The following is an 18,771-nucleotide window of genomic DNA, read 5'->3' as shown; positions in this document are numbered from 1 at the left end:
AACTCAGTGCATTTCTATAGGTACCTTTAATAATGATTGTATAGTATGCCAGTGTATAGCTACATCCTAATTTATTTTAGCTTCCCTCTTCTGATAGGCACTTTGATTGCAATTCTTTGCTTATATAATACTGATTGATGGCTGACTTGCTAGAGGGCTTAGCATGAACCAAGTGCCAGACTGAGCTTCATGGACACAATCTCAAGATTTCATTTAAGCTTTCTCACACTTTTCTGAGGCACACAATTGTCCTGTGTTCTTTCAGGTCATCAGCACAACAAGCAGTGAGAAGTCTCGAGGCTTATGTTCATCCACTGTGACCTCGCTAGGTCATTCCAGCATCAAGCAGCCAGGTTCTCCAAAGTGCTGGTGCCAGAGCACCAGTCTGTTTGTGTCTTTACTCCCTCACACTCTGTATTCGCCACAAGGTCTGTGTCTCTGCTCCAGGGCCCTCTCTTACTGCTTTCCTGGCTCCCCTTAAGAGGGCAGGGCCCCTGGGACCACTTGAGGCTGGATGCACTGCTGGGTATCCATTCGGTGGCCCTACAAGCAGATTGGCGATCTTAGCTGCTTAATTTCCCGGGGGAGGCTGCCATCACTGTGGTCCAGTGGAATGTAATCAGGGGCTTGACTAACTGTTTCGGCTTCCCCAAAAGTCCCAGCTGCCAGATCTTGGCCTTGCATCCCGGGGGCGGGGGATTGTGGGGGTGCTGTGTACCTCTCCCTGGACAGGCCTAGTCGGGTGAAATTTCCTCCTGGATTGCCTCTTTGCGTTCCACATTTCCATCATCTTTTTCTGAATATCCTGGTGGGTTTCTGTCTTCCGCTGTTCTCCAGTGCATGGCCGGAAATGAAGCAGAGACAAGTATTATTTCTAGATTGTCAGAGACCCAGAGGAGCAGGCAGAGACTCCTTTCCATTTGTTCAAAGACACCTCCTAGGGAGTCCAGGCCCTCCTCTCAGGCATCCAGGCCCTCCTCTCAGGCATCCCTCGGCCTCCAGGCCACCATTAGCCACTGCTGATTGCATTGACTTCTGTCATCAGTGTCTGTTTAAAATGCCTTTATCAAGGCATACTTTTCATGCAATAGAACCCACTCACTTAAGCGTCCCCTGCAGTGAGTTTGGGGTAAAGTGTGTGCACTCATGTCGTGTGCACCAAGGGTGAATATTTCCATCCTCCCTGTGTCCTTGTTTGTTCCTGCTATCCATCTCCCCTGTCTCACCACCGCTGACCCAAGCAACCACTGATCTGATTTTTGATGCTAAGGTTTTGCCTTTTTAAGAATTTCCTATAAATGGAATCACGTGGTATGTAGTCTTCTCTGTCTGGCTTCTTTCACTTAGCAGAATGCATTTGAGATTCTTTCTTGTTGTCCCCAGTAGTTCTCTCCTTTTTTTTGCTGAGTTGTGTTCCATTTAATGGATATTCTGTGTTTTGACAGACATGGAGATTTTTTTCATTCTGTGACTATTGTGAATGCTGATAACGTGAACATTGGCATACAAGTCTTTGTGTGGACATATGTTTTCACTTCATTTGGGTAAATACCTAAGAGGGAATCTCTGTGTTGAATGATAAGTGTGTATTTAACTTTTTGAGAAACTGCCAGATTGTTTTCTGAATAACCTGCGCTATTTTGCATTCCCACAAAGTCTGAGTTTCTATGGTCCCTATCTTTGCCCAGCACTAGTTATTATTATTATAATTTTAGTTCCTCTCGAGGGAGTAATGTTACCTCATTGTGGCTTTTTTGGTCTTTGTGTTTTGTCTTTAAACCTTCGTGTGAAGTAAGTTTAGATACATGGGATTGTTGTCAACGTCATAGAGAGCCAGCATCCTTTACCACAGTGGTTCTCAAACCAGGGTGGGATTTTGCCCCCGATAGGCATTTGACAATGTCCAGATGCTGATGCTGGGAAAGACTGAGGGCAGGAGAAGAAGGGGAAAACAGAGGATGAGATAGTTGGATGGCATCACCAAGTCAATGGACATGAGTCTGAGCAAACTCTGGGAGAGTGAAGGACAGGGAGGCCTCATGTGCTGCAGTTCATGGGGTTGCAGAGTCAGACATGACTGAGAGTGAACAATAGCAACAGTAGCCACTTCTGATGGTCACATCCTGGGGAGGGGCAGCCAGGGGGCAGTACTGACACTCAGGGGGAGGCCATTTGGGATTGAGGTGGCCGTCAGATGTCCCTTTGGACCTTTTCCTTCTGCATTTGCTGGTCACTTAATTCCCTCCCGCTGTCACGGGACCTCTTTTCCAAGTCTACCTAGGCCTGAAGAATCTGTCAGAGAAAGAGAAAATGGTTTTCTTTTGTGCACATGGACAGTTTTGACCTCCAGAGACTACCAGCCTGGAGGATATGGGTCCCTTTGCTAGAGGATGTGGACTCATGTTGAATGACCGCCTTCAGACATCCCTTGATGGGGTTTTCTCCCTCTGGATGTAGGTGCACCCTGATTGCATTACCTGCTCGGAGCACATGCCGGAGTGAGCACAGGTAACTTTGTGGACCCTTTCTCATCTCCACTGTTAGGTTATGGCCCGAGGGCTCCTTGGTATCTTCATGGACTTCAGTAACAATGAAGAAGACTTCCTAACAGTAATGGGGATCATGGTCAGATTGTCAGAAGACGCAGGTTTGTACAGGCACTGGAGGCTTCTACTTTTACCGTGTGCTTTTCCAAGAAGTTGTGTATGAGCTTTGATAGCTAATTTAAAGTAAAACCTGTTTATTAATTGGGAAACTATACACAGTGTCTAACCATGAGTAGATTTTTGTCATGAAGAATGGCCTCTTAGTTGGCATCAGATTATCCTTACTTTTAGAAAATTAGAATGACTAAGGACATGGAAAAACAGACTGGTTCCAAATCAGGAAAGGAGTATGTCAAGGCTGTATATTGTCACCCTGCTTATTTAACTTATATGCAAAGTACATCATGCAAAATGCCAGGCTGGATGAAGCACAAGCTGGAATCAAGATTGCCGGGAGAAATATCAGTAACCTCAGACATGCAGACCCTTAGACATGACAACACCCTTATGGCAGAAAGCAAAGAAGAACTTAAGAGCCTCTTGATGAAAGTGAAAGAGGAGAGTGAAAAAATTGGCTTAAAACTCAACATTCAGAAAACTAAGATCATGGCATCCAGTCCCATCACTTCATGGTAAATAGATGGAGAAACAGTGGAAACAGTGAGAGACTTTATTTTGGGGCTCCAAAATCACTGCAAATGGTGACTGCAGCCATGAAATTAAAAGATGCTTGCTCCTTGGAAGAAAAGCTATGACCAACCTAGATAGCATATTAAAAAGCAGAGACATTACTTTGCCAACAAAGTTCTATCTAGTCAAAGATATGGTATTTCCAGTAGTCATGTATGGATGAGAGAGTTGGACTATAAAGAAAGCTGAGCACTGAAGAATTGATGCTTTTGAACTCTGGTGTTGGAGAAGACTCTTGAGAGTCCCTTGGACTGCAAGGAGATCCAACCAGTCCATCCTAAAAGAAATCAGTCCTGAATATTCATTGGAAGGACTGATGCTGAAGTGGAAACTCCACTACTTTGGCTGCCTGATGGGAAGTACTGGCTCATTTGAAAGGACCCTGACACTGGGAAAGATTGAAGGCGGGAGGAGAAGGGGACGACAGAGGATGAGATGGTTGGATGGCATCACCGACTCGATGGACGTGAGTTTGAGTAAGCTCTGGGAGTTGGTGATGGACAGGGAAGCCTGGCTTGCTGCAGTCCATGGGGTCTCAAAGAGTCGGACACGACTGAGTGACTGAACTGAACTGAACTGAAGGACTCTGAATGCTGTTTGTCCTGACAGTTAGGACTTTTTGAATTTTGTGAGTTTTGCCAGACTGCTAGTTGCTAAGAAATACCAAGTCAAAAGAACTCCTTTGGATTAGAACAATCCCAGTCATTAGTTTCCCTCACGATCTTTGTAGGCTAATCTTGATTTTTCTTTATCTTTGTACCTCTCCATAATTGCTATCTTGGAAGAAAAGCACACTGCCTTATGGTAGATACTAAGACATTGTCCATCTACCGCCCCCACGCCCCGCCACCGCCTCAAACACCCAGAGTTGCGATTAGTAAGATGAGTGACTAGTGGAGTACTAGTCACTCATCTTACTGCCAGTACTGACAGCTGCTCTGTACCCCCACTTGTCCTCTGCATGGATAATGACTGGTGAACAGCTTCAGAAAGTTTCCAAAATCTTAATGACTGGTGAACAGCTTCAGAAAGTTTCCAAAATCTTAGACTTGCTCTAGATTTTGATCCTTTTACTAGAAAATAGAAAAATAAGCCTTTCATATTGCTCTCATATTAGTTTAAAATTTTCATATATTTTAATGTGACACAATGCTTTTAAAAAGGCCCAAGTGGATGTTTTGAGTCCTTAAATGGATTCTCTTTGTAAATGAGTCACCATTTACAGTGCTGAAGCAATTATACATTTGTGTTAAATTTAATGTGGTATATTGGAGCTAGAGCTGCTCTTTTGTTTAATGCTGTGCCTCCAAAGTAATTGGGATGCGTGGATTGTGGGGGAGCACATTTATGAAAGGATTGTTTATAATGTATACATTCTGGCTAGAATTTAAATAAGCACAACCCATAGGTCTGGCATATATGCCATTAGTTGTAATGGGTTTTGGACGCTGGCCTGGCACGCAGACCTCCTGTTCCTGCCTCGATTTATATACAGCTTGTTATAATAGAGTTGTCATTCTCTCTTCTTTTTATGTTTTTATATTGCCCTATAGCTTATTAGCTTTTTAAGCTTGTCTGTAGCATAAGCACTCTAAATGGGAAATGATTTTTAAACTGCATTTGTCTAATTTCCTTGATGAAGTATTTTAGTAAGAAAAGCTTAGAAACTATGAGTATATACTGTATAAGATGCTTGGCTTATTCTTATATAATTCTTTTGCTCTTTTTTTTTTTTTGATTGCTGCAGAGCCCACAGTGCGGACTGAGCTGATGGAGCAGATTCCTGCTCTTGCCATTTTTCTATAAGAAAACAGATCAGATTTTCCAGTGGTGCTCTCTGAATGCCTCATACCCATCATGGTGCGGTACCTCCCAGATCCAGACAATCAGGTGTGAAAAATTACAACCTGAAGGTCTCTGCAGCAAATTCTCTTTCGTCTTACTTTAGCTGATATTCATAATTCAGAAAACAACTACTTAGGATTTAGTGACTCCAGAACAAAAGGTCTGTTTTTGCCCAGTTTCTTTAATCACATAGGAAAATAGAATGCATGCATTCTTATTATCATGAGCTATTTCTCTTTAAAAAAAAACAACTTTTTATTATGGAAAATTTCAAACACATCCAGTAGTCCAAGAGGTATTAAAATGAATGTCCACGTACTCTCCACCCAGCTCCAACTGTCATTAACATTTGACCAATCTTTCTTCATTTTTGTTACCCAGATAAAAGCAGTCCCCAGACATTTCAACTATACATGCATTAGTATCGCTCCCTAAGAAATACAGACACTTAAAAAACTCCCATAATGACAGCACCATTATCACAAGTATAAAAATTTTCAGTGGTTCCTTAATAATATCATCTAATATCTAGTCCTGTTCAGATTTTCCCAGTTTTCTCATACAGCTGCTTTTTGCAGATATTCTGTTCAAATCGGAATACTCCAAAGTTTCATATACTGTTGTATATGAAAATCTCCTTTAATCTGTAGTAGTTCTTCCTCCCCTGCTATTTATTTGTTTAGGATATACTAGGTTATCAGTCCTATAGGGTTTCCTGCATTTGGGATCTGGCTGATTGCATTTCCAGTGCCATTTGAGAAGTTCCTATATTCCCAGTGTTCCCTCCAAATTGGTGAAGTCTAGAGGCTCAGGCAGACTCAGATTTTTGTATAGTGTCGTGAGAACACTTTTTAGATGTTGCTGTGTTTTCTTGCTGCATCAAATGAGGAAGCACAAAAGCCATGTGGTCACTGGATTAGGTTCTGTCAGCCTTAGCTGTTTATGATAAAGTTCCTCATCGGTCTCTAAGCAGCCACTAGTGAGCCTTGCCCAGATCTAGGATTTTGTTAGAGGTTGCAAAATTGTGATGCTTTAATTCCATCATTCCTTCTTTTATTTTTTATTTTTATTGAAGTCCAGTTGATTTACAATGTTGTGTTAGTTTCAGGTGTACAGCCAAGTGATTCAGTTATACATGCATGCATATATATATATATATATACACGCACTATATATACTCTTTTTCAGATTCTTTTCCCCTATAGGTTATTACAGAATGTTGCGTGCAGTTCCCTATGCTATACAGTAGGTCTTTGTTGGTTATCTATTTTATATATAGTACTATGTATCTGTTACTATCATTCCTTCTTAATTTAATAGCTGGAATACTTCTATAAAGAACTTCCCCTGCAGCTATTTGGTAACCCTGAAAAACTGTCTAGGGGAGACAAGTTAAATGCTTCACTCTCCCCCTTTATCTGCCAGTTTTTAGAAGAATTAGTTGGTGTTCTTATAACCTTCAAGGTTACCAATTAGGTTTTGAAAATTTATTTTGAGCATTATTATGAACTCCTGTATCTTAACATATTAGATATGTCTTAATCCACCGTAATTGTTATTCTTTTTGATAATCAAATTGTCTTAATTTGACCAGTGGTGGAACCCTTCAAGGTGGCTCCTGAATCTCCTTAATGTGACCCAGTAGACTTTGCTACTAGCTCACTTCTACCTGGGATCAGCCATTTCTCCAAGGAACCCTGGTTCCTTTATGAGGGAAATGATAACACGAAGCCAGAACGTGGATACCAGAGGTACTCACTGTTACAACATTGGTCATGGCTTTTAGTGACAGAGCGATTTATTTTCTTAAAAAATAACAATTCCTCATGAGTTTGTATTGATATTTCCTACTCAAATTTAGGATTATAGGGCTTTTGTACATGTGTGCTAAGTTGCTTCGGTCATGTCCGACTCTTTGTGACCCCATGGACTGTAGCCTTCCAGGCTCCTCTGTCCATGGGATTCTCCAGGCAAGAATACTGGAGTGGGGTGCTATACCCTCCTCCAGGGGATCTTCTCGACCCAGATATCGAACCTAGGTCTCCTCCATCTCCTGCATTGCAGTCAGATTCTTTACCACTGAGCCGCCGAGGAAGCCCTATAAGGGCTTTTACTTACTTAATTTTATATTTTTATCTTTTTATTTGATTTTTTTTACACAGTATAAATCTGCCTTCTTAATGGTATTTATGTGTGTTTGGTGTATGTGTATCTAAAATAAAAATAGCAATATTATTACTAACAGCCTGGTAGAATTACTGAGTATAGTTTACGATTTCTTTGCAGTTCTTTTTGCTTTCAGACTCTTTCCTGCTGGAGATGGCACAGGCATATTACTATCAGTGTGCTTTAAAGTCACTTGCACTAACACTTCTTTTTGTGGTTAAGCTGCCATCTTGATACACAGTTAAGCTCGTTTGTTTTCATTTATTTTCCATTTTTAGGGATTGCTTTAGCTTTTACATGTTGATTTAATTTAGATGTGTAATTATTTAAAATGTTTTTACATGATTCTAAAGTCAAAACTGTAAAAGAAAGTACATTTAGAGAAATCTGATTTCCACTCCTGCCTCCCTCACCATCCTCTCTCTCTCTCGCCGCCATGGACGGCCATTTTTATTAGGTTTTGGTTTATCCTCACCTTTAAAAATTACCCCCCCACACATACACATAGCTTGCAGCAAATGCACGTGCGTCCTTGTACCCTATGCCACCTTGCTTCTTTCTCAGGCGTGAGTGGAGTACTGTGCCTGGCACTCTGCCCATGGCCTTCCCCATTGTCGTGGGGTCCCGAGGTTAGCCCGGTCTGCTGGAGGAGGCATCCCGACTCTTTCTCTATCATCACAGTGCTCCACTGTGCTTTACCCTAGACCTGATGCTGTGCCTGCCCTTTGACATGTTAAAATTGTTGCAGCAAGTAACTTTGTGTCATTTCTATTTCTGTCAGTTTATTTGGGGGATGGATTTCCACAAAGGCTAAATGTATTTGCAGTTTTTTACATGCCAAGTTTTTTCTTTTTTTTTTTTTTTGGTTACTGTCATCACCAAGAATTATACATTGAAAAAAAATTGGTTTTATTTATTTTATTCTGGCTGCGCTGGGTATTCATTGCGGCCCATGGGCTTCTCTAGCTGTAAGGGTAGTGCTTAGTTGCCCTGAGGCATGTGGGCTCTTAGTTCCCCGACCAGGGATCAAACCATGTCCCCTGCACCATGGATTCTTAACCACTGGACCACCAAGGAAGTCCCAAGAAATTCTGCAGTTTTGACTTGTATTTCTTCCCTTGATCCAAGCATTGTTAAAGAGCAAATACTCCCCTCTAACTATTAGACAGTGTGCTAGGATTAGGCATAGTTTTTAAATAAGTAAAGAAGTCATCCTGCCTGCACTCTCCTAACATCAGTATTTTGATTATTTTTGCATTTTCTCCTCCAAGGGCTTACTTTTTTTTTTATCCTCCTGCATGGGTCTAATCATAATGGGATGCGGTTTCCTCCATCCGTTCATTTGTTCAGACAGCTTCTGAGTGCCTATTATGCGCCAAGTCTGGCGCTGCGTGCTGGGGATGAAGAGATGAGCAGGACAGGTTTTCTACCCGAGGAAGCTCGTCTGCATGTCACAGACATGATATGTCTTCATCATCTCCATATTTTTAATTTTGTTTTGAATGCTTAGCTTTCTTTCAGCTTTTTTCTTGTCCTGTAGATGCAATGAGCCTCATAAAAGGTGCAGTTGTATTTTTCTCCTGGTTTGTTTTCCCTTTGGATGCATTCTTAAACATGAGGTTCTGCTGGGTTGGGGGGATTTGACCGTCTCGTTGACCTTTGTTCTGTGTCATGGTCACATATTTGACTCCAGAGCAGGGAGTCAGGGACTGTGGTGTGTTTCGGTGGTTGTTTTTTTTTTTAAGATATTTATTTATTTTTGGCTCTGCTGGGCCTTCTCCAGTGCGGGTGAGCGAGGGCTGCTTTCTAGTTGTGGTGTATAGGCTTTTTGCTGCAGTGCCTTTTCTCTTGTTGAAGAACATGGATTCCAGAGCACAGGATCAGTAGCACAGGCTTATTCACCCCATGGCATGTGGGGTCTTCCCAGACCAGGGAACGAACCAGTGTCCCCTGCATTGGCAGGTGGGTTCTTAACCACTGGCCCACCAGGGAAGTCCAGGGACTGTGGTTTTGATCCTAGGCTCGAGTGTGGTTCCTGACACTCAGCCTGTGTCTCCTGAGGAGTCGTGTCCATGGCCAAGAGTCAGCACTACTTGCTGTTAGCCTCTGCTGCTCACTCACCCTCACTGCCCTGGGTCACTGCCCCTGCCCCGCCCCGCCCCGGGGGCCGTGCCACTGCCTTTTCAACTGGAGATGCCATCCACTGTGATTTCCCACCACCCTGAGCTTGCCCGCCCTGGAGACCTCTGTCTCCTGACTCCCTCCAACCCTGCCTTTACTTCCTGTTGTTCCTCAGCTGCTCCCTCTCTCAGCCTACCCACCCTTTCGGCCTGTCTCCACCATCACTCTCCATTCTTACCCTGTGGGCTCTGCTCCCATGCTCGTGGCTCTGCCTGCCCCTCCCCAGCCCGTTGCTTCTTCCATCCCGGTTGCCAAGGGTGCATTGATTGGTGCCATTCCAAATGTATGGGCTCCAGTTGGCGCTGGAATTGCAGTGCTGCCCGGCAGCCCTGCTTGTCCCTCCTCAGCTACTTTCCACATCACCGTGGCAGCTCTTTCAGACCTTCACCACTTCCATCAAGCTTCTTCCACTCGCCCTGCCTTCACCCCTGGCCCCTGACCTTGCCTTCCCCTTCCCAGAGAAGATAGTGGCCTGCGGTCTTCATCCGCTCTCGTGAGGAAGGGAGCCACTGTCTACTGTATTCAGTCTCCCAGAACCACACCTGGGGACCGTCCACATCCTTCCTCCTCTCCTCCCAGGTCTAGTCGGACCCAAGTCTCCTTTGTTTCTGTGACAAATCCAAAACCCCGTGAGGACACGCCTCTGCTCCCACCTGTCATCTTTGAACACAGAAATGAAATGCAGTCACAGTTTCAGTTCAGTCGCTCAGTCGTGTCCGACTCTTTGCGACCCCATGAATCACAGCACGCCAGGCCTCCCTGTCCATCACCATCTCCCAGAGTTCACTCAGACTCACGTCCATCGAGTCCGTGATGCCATCCAGCCATCTCATCCTCTGTCGTCCCCTTCGCCTCCTGCCCCCAATCCCTCCCAGCATCAGAGTCTTTTCCAATGAGTCAACTCTTCGCATGAGGTGGACAAAGTATTGGAGCTTCAGCTTTAGCATCATTCCTTCCAAAGAAATCCCAGGGCTGATCTCCTTCAGAATGGACTGGTTGGATCTCCTTGCATTCCAAGGGACTCTCAAGAGTCTTCTCCAACACCACAGTTCAAAAGCATCAATTCTTTGGCGCTCAGCCTTCTTCACAGTCCAACTCTCACATCCATACATGCAACTTACTGAATAGTCTTCAGCCTCCTTACAGCCCTGAGGCACAGCCCAGCCTCCTCCATGGGCCGGCCGTCCCCAGCGCACTGTGGACACCGCAGGCAGCCAGTCCCTCCCTTCTGCTCATGCTGACCTCCCTGCTCCTTTCACACCCCTCTCTGCTGCCCACAGCAGATACTACTCCCCACCCCCTGCCACAGCCACCCTGTAGGCAGGCCCGCAGGCCCCTGAGGAGGCAGAGACACAGGTTTTGCTGCATACGGCAGGGGGTGTGCCAGCTCCCATCCGGCCTCTGCATTTTGGGCCTGCCTGCAGTTCTCTGTTCCTCATCAGGTGCTTTTCATGGCCACTGAACATGAAGTGACTCCTGTGAGGTATGAAATTCACAAAACTGGGCATGATAGCAGTATTATCACCATGACTGCTGCGATTGCCAAGAGCTGCAATTTCTTGAGCTCTCACCATGTGATGTACGCGGTCTGGTTTCCTCTTCCTACCCACCCCAGGGAGAACAGGCCTGCTGGGAGTTCATCCTCGCTTTAGAGGTGAGGAGGCCAGGGTGCCGAAGTGTGCGCTCATGTGTGTTGGGAGTGCGGGCTCCTGAGGCCCATCTGGTGGAGGACGACTCTGGGATCGCCCATGGTGCTGGATATCCTAACCAGCAGTTTCTCTCCCATCCTAGGCTCTGAGCCCCTGACACCAGCATCTGGATCATCTTTATCTCCGTGACCGGGCACAGGGCCTGGTAGCTGGTGGATTTTCAGAACTGTGTTGGCTGTGAACTCTCCCTTCAGTGATGTCGCTGCTGGGCTACTTGTCTCTGCTCGGGGTAAGAGACGTCCCACCCCCCTTTCTGGCCTGATGTCTTCCTTCCCCTCTTTGGTCCCGTCTCTTGTTCACAGCTTTTCAGTCTCTCCTGCTGGCTTTTCTCTTCTGCTTATAATCATACCTAAGGCTCCCTCCTTTTTGTGGTCTTGACTCCCGAGTGGGTGTACCATCACTCCTTCTCCAAGTGTCTGTACTACAGCTGGGACCCCCAGGGGGCTCCTGTTCAGGGCTCTGCTCTGCGGCTGGTGGTCCCGAAGCCAGTGAGAGGTCTCTTCCCATGGACTCAACAAATCTCATTCTGAAATCTAAGGTTTTTACTTTTTTTCAAAAGCAGTTTTAATTTTTTTTAATGTTATAAAGTATTTTAATCATGTGGGAGGGTTATGTCATAAACACCCGTATACACATTGCTCATATTTAGCAAATGTTAACATTTTAGAATTTTGCTTCAGACCTTTTCGTTTTTGTTATAGGTCACAGATGTGGTGAGAACCACAGTGGGCCCTCCTTCACCCTGGTCTCCCTCTAATGTAGGAGACACTGCCCTGGCTTGGGGTGTCCCTCCCATGCAGGGTATTATGGTCGCACTGCACATGTCAGAGTCCTTGAATAAGAGAGTGCATGTAGACACCTGGACGCTGCTTATCAGCAGGTCCCTGACCTTGCCCCTCCCAAGCTCAGTGACTGGCTTTCCCTAGACGTGCCCTGCACCACGTGGAACTCAAATGCTCCAGTGCCCAAACCTGTTCTCTTCACCTTCAATCTTATCTCTCCTGTTTTCTCCATCTTGGGCAGAGAACCTGAGTCCTCTTTGGGTTTCTGGGACCATGTGCATGCAGGGGCACCTTCTCCTCTCTGTCCACCACCCCTGAGTCCAGGCCTGGTCAGAGTTCGAAGCGTCACTGCCCAGGAGCCCTTCACCTGCTCTCAGCATCTAGAACTCTTGGGGTTTCTGCACTTTCACCTTCACTGAGGCTGAGAGGATCTTGTCACACCTCTGCTTTTCCTCCCTGGACTCCCTGCCACACCTGAGTGACCACCACAAATATCAGTGGGACCCTGGCTGCTGTTGCTGCTGCTAAGTCACTTCAGTCGTGTCTGACTCTATGTGACCCCATAGATGGCAGCCCACCAGGATCCCCCGTCCCTGGGATTCTCCAGGCAAGAACACTGGAGTGGGTTGCCATTTCCCTGGCAACCTTACCCATCTGATTTTCCTGGCCCTTCAGCCTTCGCTTTGCCATCCAGCCACCGCCCCCGAGCTGTTCTCCTGACTTCTCCGCAGGGCTCATTTCTGCACACGAGTGTGCTCTTCTCTCCCCTCTTCTTGCTTGGTGTATTGGTTTCCTGGGGCTACCTGAGGACTATGTTGCAAACTGGGTGGCTTAGAACGACAGAAGTTTATCCTCTCACAGTCCTGGAGGCCAGAGACCAAGATCCTGGTGTGGTCCAGGTCATGCCTGCTCCGGAGGCTCCAGGGGCTCCATTTCTGCCTCTTCTAGCCCCTGGCAGCTGCTGGCTTCCCTGGCTTGTGGCCGTGTCACTCCAGGCTTGGCCTCCATCTTCACACGGCCTCTCTCCTCTTGCGTCTCTCTCCTCCCATCTTTCTCTTCTGGAAACCCCTGTGGTACATGCCCACCCTGATGACCTTGGGTGACAGCGGGATCATCAGCTTAGTCACATCAACAAAGAGCCTTTCCCCAAAGGTCACCTTCAGAGATTCCAAGGTTTGATGGGGACAGAACCTTGGGGGCATCACCCTTCACCCTGCCACCCTGGCAAGCTTCTCAGTGCCTTTGACGTCTGGCTCCGCCCCTGCTTGGGGCCTCCCCCTGCCACGCCGGGCTGCTGCCTCTGGCCTCTCTGCTGCCATGTGCCACGTCTGCTTTGTGGTCCCTCCTGTCCCCACTCTTGGCACGTGCTAGACACTCAGTAACTGTGTGACACCTCAGAGTGATTGACGGCTTTCCCTGCCTGTAGTCAGATACTGAGTACTGTCACGGGTGCTGAGTAATACTGCTGGGGGTTCCCTTCCCGCCCCCACCCGCTCCCCCTGGCTTGTTGCAGCAGCCGCCTTGCTGACCTTCCTGCCTCAGCCTTTCATCGCCGCCACTGCTGGAATGATGTTTCTAAAACACTGTTTTCATCCTGACACTTGCTCAGGAACTTGGATGTTGCAGCCTCCGGGGCTTCAGTCTCCCAGACTTGGCCCCCACCCCCACCTTATAATCACCTGCGACTCTGCCTGGCACATTTCTGGGTCCCGTTGCTGTTTTCCTGCTCTCTATCACTGTGATGAGCTGCCTGTTTCATTACTTACTCAACAAATTGGAGCTTCCTGTGCTTTCACGTCTCCAAAAAATTCTCTTTCCAGCTCCTTAGGAGCCCTCTGAGCTCTGGTGTCTGCTCACCTGATGCAGAGGACAAGGGGCAGGTAGTCCCCTGCCCGCCCCCCCCAGCTTTCCCTTCTCTGGCCTGAGGAGCGTTTATGCTTGTGTCCCGCCCCGAGGGGCAGGTCCTCCTGGTCCACGCTTTACAGAGTGTCTGGGGACGGCACTACCTTTCCACCCTCATGCCTGCATGGTACCCCCGACCCCCGGTTCACTCTGCAGTGGGAAGACAGGCATCAACGTGTCATCATACAGGGAAAATGCGTGTGTCCGTGTGTGTGTGTGTGCGCGTGTGTAGAACTCTTGTGTAGGAGATGTGAAGGCGGAGTGGGGCCTAGTTAGGCCATTAGAGTGCAGCTGGGGAACCTGACCCACACGGGGAGGTGATGTGTGACCTGAGCGCTGAGGAGCAGCAGGTGCCGTTGGCAGCCTAGTCTAAGGCCTCCGGGAGGATGGGGGGCCAAAGGAGACCTGCGAGCCTCAGGGGAGCAAGAAGGGGCTGGCTCGGCACTCGGTTTAGGGAGTCTGGTCTTGATCCTGGAAGCGCTTGGGCTCACACTGTGCTGCCCCTTTTCACCTCTTCCAGGTTAGAAAGTCAAGTCAGGAGGAGGTGCTGTTGATGCTGCTGGAGCAAGAGCTCATCTTTCAGCGCGACACTGAAAGTAAAGTGTGCCCAGTGCTGCGGGTGCCGTGGGCCCCCAGCGGTGACGATGAGTACAAAGCAGAAGGCATGAACGTTAGTCTGTGTGGGAACAGCAGCCCCATGTCTCTGCCGACTGTCCCAGAACTTGGCGTGAGTGTGACTTTGAGCGTCCTGTGCATACAGTGGTGACCAGCACTGTTCCCATAAACAAGGCAGCTGGCAATGCAGACTCAGTCAGAGAAAGTTCACAGTTCAGATTCAGGTGGTTATCCTTATACCCAGTTGTTTCACGAAGGCAAAGCTTGGGACTCAGCGTGATTCTGGCAGAGGTGAGGCAGCTGGCGAGGTGCTGAGGTTCCTAAGTAGATCCTTGAGCCACCTGGGATCATGGGCCCCTTTTCCCAAAGTGAAGACCCGAGGTGATGTGGGAAATGTTTTTAGGTGCTACTTGGACAATTTTAAAAAATGGAATAGACATGGATATCTGTTTTATAAAGTAAGATGAAACTGAACTGGGCATGTCAGCAAATAAGAAAGAGTCTCTCTGGAGAAGGCAGTGTTCTGTTCATCGCAGTCTGGGAAACACCGTGATATCTGTGCTTTTACCAGTAAAGGTATACAATGAAAGGATTAGTATAAGCACTGACTATCTTCTGCTTTTAGTAGCGAAGTTTGTGGTATCCTTGGGTTTGTAGGATTCTACACCCATTATGAAGTGATTATATAAGCAAGGACTTTCTCCTTGCTTCCAGAGCCCTTATTCACAAGTGAGCTGCAGAGGAGGCAGTGCTGGCCTTCACTAGCCACCCTTGGACTGAGAGCCCAGCTTGTCCTGCGCTTATCCTTCATGGCTCGGGGGAAGGTCATCCAAGGCCACCGTGTGTTCTGTAGCTGCTGCTCCCTCCCCAGGGACTCTGTAGGTGGTGCTGCACAGTCCATCTCTTTGTGTTGGCATCACAGAACCAAGGGTGATGGTAGAGATAAAGAACCCACCTGCCAGTGCAGGAGAATCAAGAGATGTGGGTTCAGTCCCTGTGTCGGGAAGATCGCTTGGAGGAAGGCATGGCAACCCACTCCAATACTCTTGCCTGGACCCCGGCAGGCTACAGTCTATAGGGTTGCAAAGAGCGGGACGCAACTGAAGTGACTTAGCATATACACACAGCACAGAAGTAAATAGCTCTGGGATTATTCCAGCATTTTGAGGGAAATGCACAAGGATTTTAAAAAATCTTAAGCCTTACTTATGAGTACAGTAAGATACAGTTGTTTCCTTGGTTGCAAAAGAATTATGTTCAAGAAAGGAATTCTAGCGCAGAAACATTACACACCATGGAGCTAAAAATTTGTAATACAGCATCAGAACATTCGATCATCATTCTTCATTTATGTAAAAGTTGTTCTCAACTATGAGTTAAAGGTCCGGCTTTTTAAACTAATTTAATTTTTTGCATAATCCATATGTTTATAAGATGAATCAGGCTGAAGAATAATTGATTATTAAAATTCAAATTCTCCAGGGTTCTTTTATAAATTTCAAGTTTCCCTGTAAGAAATTAAATTTATTTTGCAAAGTGAACCTAGATAATATCATTTAGTTGGGATATCTGGCAGCTGAGTGGTGAACTTTGCCAATTAGATCTTCGTTTTTGTTTGAAAGTTGGCTAGGAGAGTTTCCAAGGCTACAACTGACAACCAAATACCTTATCCCTAAAGACTGATAATAGCATGACAAATAATTCTAAAGGCATTTTTGCATGATTTTTATTTTGTTTTGTTTCCAGCCACTCCATTCTTGTCAGCAGTATTCTTCTATTTTTTTTGTGTGTGAAAATATTTGGAAAATATAATGTCTTCAAAAAAAAACTCTTCACATGTCACTTGCAGAACAAATTAATTCACATAAATTGTATTTTTCATTCAAAGTGGGTTGCCGATTTCATAACTTGAAATGTGCAGGCTTTTAAGTGTGGCTGCGAAAAGCAAAAAAGATCTTGACCTGTGCCCAGATGGAGGCATATCTGCATTTTAGAGGATTTCTGGAAGGCTACCACTTCTCTTCTCTTGGAGCCCCAACGGGAGCAGGACTTTGGGTGCCTTGCCTGGCCTGTGTATACTTGGGTTGGACTCAGAAGCTCCCTCCCTTGTTCCTTGGAGGCCAAGAGTCTAGGAGCAGTCTCACTCCTTAGGACCCTGGAGCCCTGGAGCACAGAGATGCTGTTCTCTTTTTAGCGAGGAAATAACAGTAGGATAGGAGTGGATTTCATTCTTCAAGGAACAGAGACCACGTGTGTGATTGGCAGAGCTCCCTTGGGAAGACAGGTTCTCATTCAGCCAGTCTGAGTGACACCTTGAACACCGTGGCTATCGATGTGTATTTGTGAGGAGGTGATAGGAGAGAAAAGAAGCGAATTGCAGTGAACCGATGTTCTTGTGTTTTGGGCTTTCTTTGCAGCCACGTGGTGTGAATATTGCTACATCCGTGTGTTCACAAACACATGCACTCTTGGAACAGTGCTGTTTTGAAAAGATTGCTTCTGCTCCGAGGCACCTGCACACCTCCATAGACAAAAACGTGTGTCTATTCATTCGACTTTACATTCTCTCTGGAAGTTACAATCAGTTGACTCTGATGCCAGCAACCGTAGTGTACACATGACTGGGAGTATCAGAGCTTGCCAACTGGACGCGTCCTGGGCATTTTAAAACTGAGTTATGCAGTGCAGATTATGTGTACTATGTGGTGGCTTCCTATGTCCTGGTTTCTCACATAAACGCGGTTTTGTGAAGTCTGTCTAATATGCCAGATGACATTAGTTACTCCCTCCTTCACACAGTCAGAAGACTGGGCTCCTATCTGTCTTGTGTCATTTAGCAATCGAATCGCAAACATCATTTGTTTGTTTATTTCTCCTTCGAAATGGTGCACTTCTTAAACACAGGTGACTTTCTATCACCGGCACCCAGCACCGTGCCAGGCCCAGAGTCAGCACTAAATAAATGTTAGTTGTTGAATGAATGAATTGGTAAAACCTGGAAGCGCCGTATCCTGTAATTATATCTCGACAGCATAAACAGGCCACCGGAGACCAATTACAATTCCTCTTGTTTGCAGGAAGGCCATTAGCATTCTGAGATTATAACTAATTGTCAGAAGCCTATTTTTCTCTCCCAACACGTTTTTGCATTAAGGCTTCCTCATTTTTTGTTGTCATTCCTATTTTTAAGCTCATTTTTATTTGTGCATTCATTTAAAAGGAACGTTGCGGTTCCCTACTGTAAAGAATAGCTGGGTCCCAGCAAAAACGTGAAGGTGGTCATTCCACACACGTGATTCCCAGGGCCAAGGGAATGTCATGTCTCGTCATGCGGTGTGCTGACTTTCTAATGATTGTGAATTTGTTTTGTACGGGCAGTAATAAGGTCCTGTGGGTGTGGCCAATGGAGAGAGTGGATGGAGATGCCGGCCTGTTGCCCGTTACCCTGGATACGGAGCCTCTTGTCTCATTTCTGTGGCTGTCACTCCATGCAGCTCTGCTGAGCACCAGATCAGCAATACCTGTCTCCTAAATCCTGAAGACACACCCTTCTTATTTGAGTTGTGGGGCTAGTTCCCTCTCCCCCTGCCCCACCCCATTTGCTTCTCTTTTCCCTCTTGTCTGCTGGGTGCAGATTCCAAATAGAATAGCTGGTGAACTGCTAACCAGGAGCTTGCTTGGCTATAAAATACATAAATAAATAAAGGCAGTGCTATGCAGTGGGCAGAGCAAACGAGTAATGGGAAGTCCTTCCTTCTTTCTTCTTCCCCTTTTCTTTTCTTTTTTTATTTTGAGGAGGATGGGAGAGTTCTTTAAACATTTTTTGGAATAATTTTTCATTCTGTCTTAATTTCAAACTTGTAGAAGAGTTGCAGGAATGAACTGCTGTATACCCTTTGTCCCACTTCACCCGTGGTTTATATTTATCTGTTTGTTTAATCACATCCTCTTTCTTTACACATGTGCACACACCCCCCCCATATATATACATATATACATGCACGTATATGTGTATATTTTTCTGAGCCACTTGAAAGTAAACTGGAGACACTGTTTCCCCTTTACTCCTAAATACTTCAGTGGATGTTTCCTAAAAACAAGGAAATTTTCTCTTAAACATCCACAGTACATCGATCAAAATCAGGCAGTTTAACCCTGATGCAATACTAATACATCATCCATGGTTCATGTTCCAGTGTTGCCGTTTGTCCAGGATCACCCTTGGTATGGAATGGCTGCACGTCCTTTGTCTCCTTGGGCCTGGGATGGATGTGGAGTCTTTCTCTGAATTTTGTAACATGAATGTGTCGGAAAGGGACAGGGCAGTGCTTCCAG

At 46.1% G+C, this 18,771-nt stretch overlaps 1 long non-coding RNA gene across 1 annotated transcript in view; it reads left to right on the top strand.

The window, feature by feature from the left end:
* Nucleotides 1-18,771, top strand: part of LOC120869370 — a 54,234-nt gene that overhangs the window by 26,529 nt on the left and 8,934 nt on the right. The window contains exons 2-4 of the long non-coding RNA XR_005722533.1: nucleotides 2,458-2,647; nucleotides 4,984-5,149; nucleotides 11,220-11,366. This is a non-coding gene — a long non-coding RNA (uncharacterized LOC120869370). The remainder of the gene's footprint in view (nucleotides 1-2,457; nucleotides 2,648-4,983; nucleotides 5,150-11,219; nucleotides 11,367-18,771) is intronic.

The sequence above is a fragment of the Oryx dammah genome, unplaced genomic scaffold (genome assembly GCF_014754425.2).
Source record: "Oryx dammah isolate SB20612 unplaced genomic scaffold, SCBI_Odam_1.1 HiC_scaffold_10, whole genome shotgun sequence".
NCBI classification, from domain to species: Eukaryota; Metazoa; Chordata; class Mammalia; order Artiodactyla; family Bovidae; genus Oryx; species Oryx dammah.
Note: the sequence above shows the minus strand (reverse complement) of the source record. Positions and strands in the feature narration are given on the sequence as shown.